Source organism: Prionailurus viverrinus, chromosome B3 (genome assembly GCF_022837055.1).
Source record: "Prionailurus viverrinus isolate Anna chromosome B3, UM_Priviv_1.0, whole genome shotgun sequence".
Classification (NCBI taxonomy): domain Eukaryota; kingdom Metazoa; phylum Chordata; class Mammalia; order Carnivora; family Felidae; genus Prionailurus; species Prionailurus viverrinus.
In genome coordinates this window covers 138,615,124-138,628,301 of record NC_062566.1, presented here as the reverse complement: position 1 = coordinate 138,628,301, position 13,178 = coordinate 138,615,124, and the positions used below count along the sequence as shown (strand labels likewise).

At 45.6% G+C, this 13,178-nt stretch overlaps 1 long non-coding RNA gene across 1 annotated transcript; it reads left to right on the top strand.

Annotated features, from left to right (window-relative positions):
- Positions 1–289: 289 nt before the first annotated feature.
- Positions 290–12,809, top strand: LOC125168442 (uncharacterized). Its single transcript, XR_007153140.1, has 3 exons — positions 290–734; positions 6,423–6,579; positions 12,083–12,809. It is a non-coding gene; the product is annotated as an uncharacterized LOC125168442 (long non-coding RNA).
- Positions 12,810–13,178: the final 369 nt, after the last annotated feature.

The window sequence follows — 13,178 nt, the reverse complement described above, 5'->3', positions numbered from 1 at the left end:
GGAAAGTATACGGGTCCAGAAACCAAGCACGGACGGAAGTAAGAATGCCCTGCTTATGGGGGCGCCTGGGTGGCTCAGTCGGTTAAGCGTCCGACTTCGGCTCAGGTCATGATCTCACGGTTCGTGAGTTTAAGCCCCTCGTTGGGCTCTGTGCTGACAGCTCCGGAGCCCGGAGCCTGCTTCCGATTCTGTGTCTCCCTCCCTCTGCCTCTCCCCCGCTCGCACTGTCTCTGTCTCTCTATAAACAAGCGTTAAAAACAAAATAACGTCCTGCTTATAATCACTCCGTGGCCCCGTTTGGAGAGCAGATGACCCATTCCGGCAACCCCGGGCCCTGTGATTACGGTCCTGGTTCTCGAAGGGGGGGTCCTGCTGCCAGTCCCAAGAAACCTGATGATAACGGCTCCAGCGCGTCAGTGAAATTCACCACTTTTAGTCCGTGAGTCACAAACTTCGCTACATTTGCTGACTTGTGCGACCGTCAGCAGAGCCGAGTTTCAAAACGTTTCCGTCCTCTCGGTGAGATCTTTTGTCCACGTCCACACTTCATCCCCATCACAACCTTCAACCCCGGGCGGCCGCGGATTTACTTTGTCTCTACAGATTTTCCTTTTCTGGGCATGTCACGTAAAGGAAATCGTACGCCGCGTGGTCTTTTGGCCTCCGTTGCCTGATAGGTTGTCCAGCTTCCTTCCCACCGTAGCGTGTAGCAGCAAATTCGGTCCTTTTTATCGGTGAGTAGCATTCCGTGGCCGAGAGAGAGAGAGAGAGAGAGAGAGAGAGAGAGAGAGAGGGAGGGAGAGAGGGAGAGACCACATGGGCTTCACCCATTCACCAGCTAATGGACGTTGGGTTGTTTCCACTTTGGGGCGATTGGGAATTAAGCTGCTGTGAACATTTACACGCAGGTTTTGTGCGGGCTTGTGTTTTTATTTCCCTTGCGTCAACACCTAGGAGTGGAAGTGGCGGGTCGTTCGGTAATTGACGTTTAACTTTTTCCGAAAACGCAGCGCCACTTTCCAAAGTAGCTGCGTCGTTTTAGATTTCTACCAGCCGTGTGTGAGGGGGCCCGTTTTTCCTCATTCCGACTAACATTTGTTATTGTCTCTCTTTTTAATTACAGCCATTCTAGCGTGCGTGAAGTGCTATCTCATTGTGGTTTTTAATTTGCATTTCCCTAATGACTAATGATGTTGAGCATCTTTTCAAGTGCTTATTGACTATTTGTTTATCTCCTTTGGTGAAATGCCTATTCACACCTTCTGCCCATTTTTTAATTGGATGTTTGTCTTCTTGTTGAGTTCTCTCCGTAGTCCGGATACAAGTCCTTTGATTGGATCTACGATTTGCAAATCTTTCCCGCCAATCTATGGCTTGTCTTTTCAGTTTCCTAATGATGGTGTTTGAGGCGTACACATTTTCAATTTTGATGAGGTTCAATGTATCAGTTGTTTCTTTCATAGAAGGTGCTTGTGATGTTGAATCCAGAAAACCTTTGCCTAACGCAAGGCGATCGAGATTTTCTACTACGTGTTCCTCTAAACTTTTTACAGCTTCAGTACTTACAGCGGTTTGCAGCCCATCTTGAGTTGATTTTTGTCCGCCGTGTGAAAATCCGAGTTCATCTTTCCGTGTGTGGCTGCTCCAAAGTCCCAGCACCCTTTGTTGAAAGCCGATCCCTTCCCGGAAAATTAATTGACTGTAAACATGAGGACTAATCCCCAGGCTCTCAATTCTTTTTTTTTTTTTTTTTTTTTTTTTTTATTTTTATTTTTTTTTTTTTTCAACGTTTATTTATTTTTGGGACAGAGAGAGACAGAGCATGAACAGGGGAGGGGCAGAGAGAGAGGGAGACACAGAATCGGAAACAGGCTCCAGGCTCTGAGCCATCAGCCCAGAGCCTGACGCGGGGCTCGAACTCACGGACCGCGAGATCGTGACCTGGCTGAAGTCGGACGCTTAACCGACTGCGCCACCCAGGCGCCCCTCTTTTTTTTTTTTTTAAGTTTATGTATTTTGAGAGAAAGCATGAGCAGGTGGAGGGGCAGAGAGAGGCGGGGAGAGAATCCCAAGCAGGCTGCACACTCAGCGAGCTTGAGCCTACGAACCGTGAGATTATGTATGACCTGAGTCAAAATCAAGAGTCAGACGCTAAACCGGGTCACCAGGCGCCCCCTCTCTGTTCTGTTCCGTTGGTCTCTGTGTCTGTTCTTACGCTGGTTTAACACTGTCTCGAGCCACAAAACTTCATAGTGAATTTCAGAGTTGGAAAGTGAAAGTCAAGTCCTCCCATGGTGTTCTTTTTTTTCCCCAAAATTATTTTCGCCTTTCTGCTCTCCTTTCGTTTCCATATAAATTTTAAGATCAGCTTGTCAATTTCAGTGAAAAAAAAAAAAAACCCCAACCTGCTGGGATGTTGATACGGACGGTGTGAACGCTATAAATCAATTTGGGGGAGAATTGCCATTTTAGCAATATTGATCTTCTAATCCATGAGCATGAAGTGTCTCCATTCATTTAGACATTCTTTAATTTCCTTCAGCAACATTTTGTAGTTTCCAACCATACAGGTCTCACGCTTCTTATACGAAATTTATTCCTGAATATTTTCTTCTTTTTGATGCTGCTGGACTGGGATTGTTTCTGTATTTCTGGGATTGATTTCTGTATTTTGATTTTCTTTCCTAGATCCTTGCTGGATATTTTTTATTAATTATAATAGAGTTTTGGTGGAGTCCTTCAGGCTCTCTGCCTATAAGAACATGTCATCTGGAATAAAGACAGTTTTACTTCCTTTGTCCCAACCTGGATGTCTCTTATTTCTTTATTATATCTGATCGCACTGTCCAAGGCTTCTAGCACAATGCTGACTGGAAGTGGCAGGAGTGAGAGTCTCTGCCTTGTCGCTGGTCTTAGGGAGAAGGTATCCGTCCTATTACTATCAAGCGTGACCTTCGTTATAAGATTTGGGTGGATGTGCTTTTTCAGGCTGATGAAGTTCTCATTTATTTCATGTGTTTGTTTATCATGAAAACGTGCTGAATTTTGTCAAATGCTTTTTCTGTATCTCCTTGAGATGGTCATGTGGATTTTCTTCCTTATTCTATTAATTTGGGGCGTTACGTTCATTGACTTTTGGATGCTAGTCCAGCCTTGCATTCCGGGGATAAATCTCATTTGGTCACGGTACCTAATCCATTGTATATGTTGCTGAATTCGCTTCACTGATAGTTTGCTGAGGATGTCTGTGCCTATATTCATGAATGATATTGGTCTGTCGTTTTATTTTCTTGTGAGGTATTTGTCTGGCTTTGGTAAACCAAGGTAATATTGACCTCAAAGAACGTGTTTATGGGGTGGCTGGCTGGTTCAGTCAGTTAAGCATCTGACTTTGGCTCAGGTCATGATCTCACAGTCCGTGAGTTCAAGCCCTGCATCAGGCTCTGTGCTGACAGCTCAGAGCCTGGAGCCTGCTTTGGATTCTGTGTCTCCCTCTCTCTGCCCCTCCCCTGCTTTCTCTCTCTCTCTCTCTCTCTCAAAAGTAAATAAACATTAAAAAAAAATTTTTTTTTTAGAATGTGTTGAGAAGTGTTCTTTCCTCCTCTCTTTTCTGGAAGACTTCATGGAATATTGAAGTTATTTCTTCTTTGTTTTTTTTTAAGATTTTATTTTCTTAAAAAATTTAAAAATATTTATTTATTTTTGAGAGAGAGAGAGAGAGAGATCATGAGCAAGGGAGGGACAGAGAGAAAGGGGGACAGAGGATCCAAAGCAGGTAGTGAGCCCAATGTGGGGCTCGAACCCACAAACAGTAAGATCATGATCTGAGCCAGAGTCAGACATTCATCCGACTGAACCACCCAAGTGCCCTAGATTTTATTTTTTTAAGTAATCTCTATGCCCAAAGTGGGGCTCGAACTCATGCCCCTGAGATCAAGATTCACAAGCTCCACTGACTGAGAGATGTGGGCTCCCCCGATGTTATTTCTTCTTTAAATGTTTGATTGAATTCACCAATGAAGCCATCTGGCCCTGGGATTTTCTTTGTGGGAAGACTTTAAGATACTCATCAGTTTTTTTTTTCTTATTATAGGCGTATTCAGATTTTCTATTTTTTCTACAGTAAATTTTGGTGATTTGTTTTGTTTTTTCTTTTTTTTCTTTTCTTTTTTTTTGTTTTGTTTTTTAATTTACCCATTTCCTTAGTTGCCTCACTTGTTGGCATAGAGCTGTTTGTAATATTTCCTTGTAATCCTTTTATTTATTTTTAAAAATTTTAAGTCTTTATTTCTTTTTGAGAGACAGAGACAGAGCGCAAGTGGGGGAGGGGCAGAGACAGAGGGAGACACAGAATCCGAAGCAGGCTCCAGGTTCTGAGCCATCAGCACAGACCCTGATGCGGGGCTCAAACCCACAAACCACGAGATCATAACCTGAGCCGAAGTTGGACTCTTAACTGACTGAGCCACCCAGGCACCCCTCCACTCTAATCTTTATTGTTTCTTTCTTTTCTGCCTTGGGTTTGGGTCATGCTTCCTGCTCTGGCTTCTTGAGGCAGAAGATCAGATCCTTGATTCGAGATCTTTCTTTTTCCCTTGCATGGGCATTTAAGCTGCACGTGCTCCTTTAACGGCGTCTGGAAGATTTTGATAGGTTGGGGTTTTGTTTCCATGCCGTTCAAAATTCCGTGTATTTCCCAAAGTTCCTTCTGTTGTTTTCTAATTTAATTTTGTTGTAACTGGAGAACATACTTTGTATGATTTCAGTTTTTAAAAATTCACCACAAACACGTGCTGTGGCCTCGAAGACGGTCTTAGAGAATACAGCATGTGCGTTTGAGAAGACCCATGTGTGTGCCCATGGCTGCTGCGTGGCTTCTCTCTCCTTGCTGACCTTCTGTCTGCTTGTCCTCTTGATTATTTAAAAGTGATGCCGACACCTCCCACTGTAAGTGGGCATGACCTGTTCTCTTTGCATCCTGATATATCAGCTTGCATTTCACGTATTTTGAAACTCTGTTAGGAAAGCACATAAAAGATTAGGATTGTTCTGTCCTCTTCATTAATCGATACTTTTTTTAACTTTATTTTATTTGAGACAGAGAGCACAAGTGGGGAAGGGATGGGGGGGGGAGAGAGAGAGAGAGAGAGAGAGAAAGAGAGAGAGAGAATCTCAAGCAGGCTCCATGCGGTCAGCGCAGAGCCCAATGTGGGGCTTGAACCCACAAACCACAAAATCATGATCAGAGCCGAGACCAAGAGTCGGTCGCTTCACCAACTGAGCCGTTCAGGCACACCTTTGTGTGTCTTAAAGGTCTATTTTTCTGATATAAATATAGTTGCCCCAATTTTCTTATAGTTACTGTTTTCTTGGTGTCTCTTTTCTATATTTTTACCTTCAACCTTTGAAGCTCAAGTTTCTACCTATTGTTGACAGCATAACGTTGGATCCTGGTTTTATTTGTTTTTGTTTTTACATTCTGACAATCCCTGCTTTTTGAGTGTTTACTCTATTTATATTGAATGTAATTATTGGTATGGTTCCATATGTGTCTGCCATTTTGCTATTTGTTTTCTATATGTCTCCTGTCTCTTTTGTTCCTCTATTACTTCATTCTTTTGTGTTAAATAGATATTGTCTTGCATATTATTGTCATTCTTTTAACTATATTTTATTTAGTTAGCTTTAAAGTTTATTTATTTAGAGAGAGAGAGCATTGGGGAGGGGCAGAGAGAGAGGGAGAGAGAATCCCAAGCAGGCTCCATGCTGTCCACGCAGAGCCTGACACGGGGCTCAATGTCATAAACCATGAGATCATGACCTGAACCAAAATCGAGAGTTGGACGGCTAATCGGATGAGCCACCTAGGCACCCTTCTTTTAACTATATTTTAAAAATCACTTTCCTAGTGGTTGTTCTGGGATTACAATGTACATCTTAATTCACAACAGTTCATCTGGGATTAATACTAACTCAATTCCAATACAATGCAGAAACTGAGCTCTCATGGATCTCCTTCCCTTCCCTCCAGTCTGTGCTAATATTGCCCTCTAAATTACATCACTGTATGCTAAAGCCCAACAACAGAGTTGTGTAATGATCATTTCATAACTTTTGTTTTACATCAATTAGGGGAAGAGTCAAATACATTTATGATATCATTTATATGAATCTGTGTAATAACCTTTATAGGTACTTTACTTCTTCATGTAGATTCAAGTTACCATCTGGTATCATTTCTTTTCAGCCTAAAGGACATCCTTTAGTATTTTCAGTGAGGCAGGGGTTGCTGGTGATGAATTCTTCAGTCTTTGCTTATCTAGGATGTCTTTATTTTGCCCTCATGTTTAGGCAAGTGTGAAGGATAATTGTGCTGGATATAAAATTCTTGGTCTGTCTGTCTGTTTGTTTTTTGCTTTCAGCACTTTGTGTCATCCGAATGCCTTCTGACCTCCACCGTTTTTAAAGACAATCAGATTGTGGTTTTCCGGTACATAATGAAAAATTTTGTTGCTGACCGCATCAAGACTTCATCCGTGATGACATGGTTCATGGCTACAATCTTCATGATGTGCCTAGGTATGGATTATGTTGTTTATTCTACTGGAGTTTGTTGACCTAATTGTGTGCATGTGTTGATGGGCCTTTGAAATCAAATTTGGGAAATTTTCAGTGATTATTTCTTAAAAAAAAAAAAAAACAACTTGTGCCTTTCGCTGATGGTCCCTCGAGATATCTAAAGTTCTGTTCATTTTCCTCATTCTTGTCTCTTTTTGTTCTTCACGCTAGATAGTTTCTGTTGCTTTATCTTCAAATTTGCTGAGTCTTCTTCCAGCTCATATCAGCCAGTGAGCCCCTCTAATGAAGTTTTCACTTCAGTTATTAAACGTTTCACCTCCAGAATTTCCATTTGGTTAGTTTTACACTTTGCATCTCTGCCTTGGTGTTCTCTAATTGGTGAGTCAGTGTTATCGTACTTTTTAATTCTTTAAAAACAATTTCCTGTAGATCTTCGAATATGGTTTTAAGCCTTTGTCTTCCAAGTCCAGCACCTAGGATTTCTCAGAGACAGTCTCCGGAGATTGCCTCTTTCCCGTGTGAGGCAGCACATTTCTGTTTGTTTGCGTGTGTCACAATTTTTGTTGGAAAGTGGACCTTTTGGGTAATATAACAAATCTGGATTCTGATTTACCTCCCCCTAGGGTTGTTGCCGCATTTATGTATTTGTTTAGTGAATTTCCTGGATGAATTATTAGAGTCTATCTCCTCTCCAGTGTGTAAATACTAACATCTATGCTTTTTAAAATTCTTGGCTCCCTCGTTAAACCCAGCTTCCTATAAACTGGCCCTGGGTGAGGGTAGCTTAGTAGTCAGCCCACAGCTGGTCAGAGACTTTGCTTAAATTCCCTGAGCCAGTAAGGTTTCAGCCTGTGGCGGAGGGAGGTACACGTTCAAAGTCCAGGCACTTTGCACGTCTGTCCTGACTTTTACCGCCTGCTCGTGCAGGGCCCCGTGGTCAGCCAGGGACAGGTAGCCAACCGGGCCCTCTCCCGTCTTCCCTGTACACACACAGGTGGAGCCTTCCAGATCCCCAGGAATTTGTGGGGCCCATTCCTCAGATCTCTCTCTCTTAAATTTTTGACTAGTCTGCCGCTTTCCCAAATCAGTATTACAGCCTCAGGCAGCGGTGATATTGGCCTTCCTTGATTATTTGCGAGAGAGATGGCAATTGCTTTTGACGGCGCCCCCGGACAAGGGGCTTTTCTCCGAAGCTCCAAATTAGATCAACTCTCTCCAGCAGCGGGAAGACTGCTGGTCTTCAGGCTACCGCATCAGTCTGGGGAGAAGGCGGTGGGCGCAGCCTCATGTTAAAACGGCGCAAATTCCATCATTGTCAACAAAGGTTTGGCACCTTTCCTTGAATAAATGTCTTTCCATTTGTTATATGCCTTTGGTTAATTTCCAGAGTCCTGACATGGTTGGTTTTGACAATATCGTCCAATGCTATCACTGCTTTTGTAGAGGCAAGCTTTGCCGAGGCCCTCCACTCACCACTGCCCCCATCAACCCGCCCGGTCAGTGCAGTCTCTTCATGCAAAGGGACCAGTAGATGAGGAAGAGTCACCATTCTGACAGGAGAAGATAGGGTTTCAACTAAATTATGGGAACAGCAAGAAACATACTCGGCACCTGGGTTATTCCTGGGCACCTCTTGTTACGCCTTTGCCCAATTTGCTGGTGACTGGCCAGGTGCAGCATCCGTGTCCTGAGCAGGGCACGGTGAGCCAGGCTTTGGACCCCTCAGGGATGAGGGTCCGGGTCTCCCCTCCTGTAAGCCACCTAGACTGTTACAGGTACTACAGGGACGAGAGAGACCTTGAGTGGGTCGGAGAAGTGGGAGACAACGAATATCCGCCGTGGCCTCAAAGTCCGCTGTAGCCGCAGGGCTGTAAGTTTATCCCACTGATGTTCCCTTTGGGAGGCTTCCCAGGAGAAGAGGCCCTTAGAATCCTAGAGGAGTTACTCTTAGAACTTGTCATGTGAAGCAAGTGACGCCAGGGATGTGCTGTATTGGATAGTATTTGGGACTGAAATGTCCATTTCCCCCGCTGGTGGGCGTGTTGGTAGCTGAGGGCTTTCGGCGGAGTCCCCACCCCTCACTTCTACCAGTGCCCTTGGCCGAAGAGAACCTCCTTGCCCAAGGTCAAAGCCCCCTTTCTGAGGCAATCCACATCCAGTGACTGATCAATACAGATGTATCGAGCTCTCGCTCCCTTCCCCCCAGTGCGGGCCAGCTCTGAAAGGCCATCCCAGCTCCCAAGCTCCACGTGACGATTGCCTGAAGCCTTCGCAACTGCAGGACAACTTGACCTATCCCACTGTCCACTGCCGGTTCCTTGCCCCCATGCGGATGTATTGATTTTGAGAACATTTCTCAACAAATCTCTTGTACACAGAGCTCCACTTAGAGGATACATCCGGGGCACCCAACCTGCAGCGGTTGATACTGTGCTCTCTTGATCCAATCAAACATAAGTAAGCCCAGCATTTATGATGAATCAATTCCCTCCTCTCCATCCTCCTGGCAGCGAGTAGGGAGAGGAGGGTGGCCAAAAAAAAAAAAAAGAAAGAAAGAAAGAAAGCCTAAATGACAGGCGTTTAAACGAGGGCAACTGTTCTATGCATGGGTAATTAAACTTTTTTTGGACACTACTATCTAAAAGCATAATCGCACAAGCCTATGACCTGGGATTTTGACAATCACCTCTGCCGGTGGTGTGGTGTTGACAAGGCCTGAGCCAGAAACAGCTTCGGGTCACGGATTGAATGGGATCCACGAGCACAGCTCTTAGCAACACCAGGGACGCACGGCCTCACTGAATGAAGACAAATGCTTTCCCACATGTTTTGTCACACTGGTCTTCTCTAACGCCCCCCTCAAATGGCGGGCTTGGCTCACGTCGCAGTTGAGAACCATGGTTTGGGACCTATACCCACGGGTGGGAGCACCCTGCACAGTCCTGGATCCTTCACCACCCAGCCGAACGCACGCCCGTGGCCAGGAGCTGGGGACCGGAGGGGCACCCGCCCTCCTTTTTAAATCCTGTGACCGAACTACTGAGCCAGAAAGTCAACTACTATTGCCGTTGGAGAGTAGAGAAGCAGAGGAGAGGAGAGAAGCAGAGAAACACAATGCATGGACAGATGCATATATTCAAAATGCAGATTCGAAATTTTAGACCTAATATGTACCACATATAAAATATATGTTGAATATACAAAATAAGGAGTAAGTATTGGTAAGTATTACTGCCATCATTTCTGTAGCGTTTACACCATTGTAGCTGGCATTCATAATTACTTCCTTCCGACACCCGTTTAATATTCCTTTTGCCTTTGGCAAGCACCTTAGCTAGTCATGCCCCTTCGCCCGGCAGAGGAGTCTAGGCATTTACTCACAAAGAGTTTGGGCTGTTGGAACCTCTACCCGAACTGGGTTATTAAAGCTTGTCATTGACTTCGATCGTGGGGCATGGGAGTCCACACGAAGCACCAAGGAGAACTGCATTCCGGGCATACTCCTCCTTACCCCCGGCATGTTGCCTCCCAATTTCTCCCTGGTAGTCAGCCTCCGTCACCCCAGCCAGTACAGTAGCCCCCTTCTCCGCGTGTTGATTCAGCACCACGGGGAGCTCGGGTGGCCAGATGGCAGGCTCAATATCCAGCTCAACGGAATCATTGTTGTGTCAATAATGCGAGCATTCTGTAGGTCCACGGATGTTCCCTTTGGCAGAAGCGCTGAGGGCAGGGAAGGCAAATTCATATCTGTGATAGGTGTCTACTCCAGGAAGAACCAGGTGCTACCCCCTTCCCTGAGGGGAGTGGTCCATTGGAATCAATCTGTCTCCAGGTAGTTGGATGACCTCCCTCCCCCGGGGACAGACTGTATCAGGACCTAGTTGGTTTCTGCTGTCAATGAATTGGGGACTCAGTAGTGCCCATAGGTGGCTGGCCTCGGAGAGTGGAAGTCAATGATGCTGAGGCCATGCATAACTTACATCCTTTCCAACGCAACTGCTTTCTTCACGAGCCTGCAACACACTGACAAGTGTGGCCGGGGAGGGAAGCTGGCTGACACCTGCCAAATGGGTCATCTTGTCTACCTGGCTAATAAAACCTTCCCCTGCCGATGTCACCCTCTGATGACCTTGATGACCACTCACATGGGACATGAACATCTTCACGCTCCATACCGAACCGGAAGGGTCTAACCACGTATTTCTTCCTCAGACCTTCTCGTCACCAATTTTTCAATCATATTCCTTCCAGTTCTCTGACCACCCAGCCAAACCATTAGCCAGAGCCCATAAATCAATATAGACCTGTATCTCTGGCCATCTCCCCTTCCAGACAAGACGAACAGCCAAAATTCTGCCCATTGGTAGGCTTTCTCTTCACTACTGGTCTTCAGGGCTGTCCCAGAACAGGGCTATAGGACTGTAGCTGTCCATCTTTGGATGGTACCTGTGTATCATGAGAACATTCTATAAACCAGCATGGCTTATAAACATTCTATAAACTCCCAGGAGTTCATGGGAACTCCCCACGAGGCCATAAATACAGACTGAGAGAGAAAAGACGACAAAGGACGGAGGCCACGAGCATCTGAGACACTTCCTCGGGCAACTTAATTTTGCCTTAAGGTCTTGTCTGAAACTGAACGTCTATACCCCACTTCCATCTGATGGTGGAACACTTCTGTGCATGCCCAAATTCAAGGCTTTATGGGTCAGAGTGCACCCAGCCCGCAGTGGGGAGCTCAGTCACGGGGTAACTAGTTTGCCCGTGGTCAAGAGTTCAATCACTATGAAATCCCAGTAGCAAGTCAAAAATCGTTTCTCAGTTACTCTCAAATGGAAAGCAGTTATCCACAGAGGACGGCAGGAATTGGCTCCAAATTTCTAACGATCTGCCCTGTGATTCGCCTACGAGGGTCTGCTAACATCTCTGAATGCATCCCTCTCCGCTGCTGACACTTTGAGTACCATGGGCCCTGCTGGATCATATGGCCCAAGGGGCAGAGCAACTCCTGTGGGAGCCCGGACCTGTTGCAGAGCCTTCTCTTGCTCTGGGCCCCACTCAAACTAGCAGACTTTTAGGTCACTCAATAAATAAGGCAGAACAGCATGCCCAGGGGCACCTGGGTGGCTCAGTTGGTTGAGCATCTGACTCCCGATTTTGGCTCAGGTCATGATCGCACAGCTCATGGGTTCAGAGCTTCTGTCTCCATCTCTCTACCCTTCTTCCTCTCTCTCTCGCTCTCAAAAATAAAGAAATGTGAAAACATTTAAAAATAGCATGCCCAAATGAGGTATATGTTACTTCCAAAATCCAAAGAGGTTCTTTAGAAGTTGGGTTTCTTTCCCATAGATTGGAGGTAACAGATAAAAAAATATTTCAACATGTCTGCAGATGACTGAACTAGAATTTTCCCTGAGGTGGAAGGCCCCTGACTTCTTTGCGAAATTTATTTCCCACCCTCTGGCATGCCAGTGTTTTACCAGTGTCCCTTGTCCACCAGGTCCGGTCCGTGGAATATCATTGATGTAAATGAACCAGCATCATGGCCTGGTAAGGGAGAGACAAGCAAAGTCCCCAGGGAGAAGATTGTGGCGTGGCTAGAGAGTTGGATACACCCCGGAGGTCAGGCGACGGTAATGGATTACAGGCTAAAATCAAATTTGTTTGTTGGTCTTTACTAACAGCTACAGAGAAAAAGGCATATTCACCAGCTAAACAGTAACGGACCAGGTATCAATCAGCGTGTCGATTTGCTCCACAATGAAACCACCCCTGGAAAGCAGCTGCAAATCAGACCCAACATGTGATTAAGTTTATAATGGTTTACTGTCATTCTCCAGGACCCACCTATGTCCTTCTCAGACCAAATAGACGTTGAAAGAAGATACTGTGGCAATCTTCCCTCCCGCACCTTTCAAGTCCTTGATGTTGGCACGGATCTCTGCAACCCCTCCACTAACAACACAGAATGACTTTTGGTGTACTTTTTTCAGAGATAGAGGCAGTTCTAGTGACTTCCGGCTGGCCTTTCCCGCCATAATAGACACCACTCCATGGGTCCGAGAGTCGATTTGGGGGTCCTGACGCTGGTTGGGTGCGTCTATTCCAATTACGCGTCCCAAGACCTGGGAGAAAACCGGAAGGTGGGTTCGGAGACCACTGGGCCCATTATGAGATAGACTTGAATAAAATTTCACTGATCACTCAACTTCCACCTGGCAGGCCACAGTGATGCTTTGGGTCCCCAGGAACTAGTCTAATTCAGAGGCAGTTCCCGGTAATCCCTGAAAATTCTGATAGGATAAAAATAAAGTGCTAAGCGCAGAGCCTTGGCATGAATAATAGCAGGTGTCGTTATGCTAGAGGGTGGTTGTGGCAAAGCCCCTTGATTCCATCCTTATCTATACTGGGCAAGGTGACATCTTGATTCCACTGGGTAGTGGGGTCAGGGATCCGGGGCCTGGGGAAGGAATAGTGAGTTACTCCAAGTGTGTAAGTGGGTGGTGCAGGGGGGAAGCAGAGACGCTCCGCCTGAAATGACAAAGGACAGAACATCTTTTCTCCTTCGCCTTGGTGAGTTTTGTGTACTTAGTGTT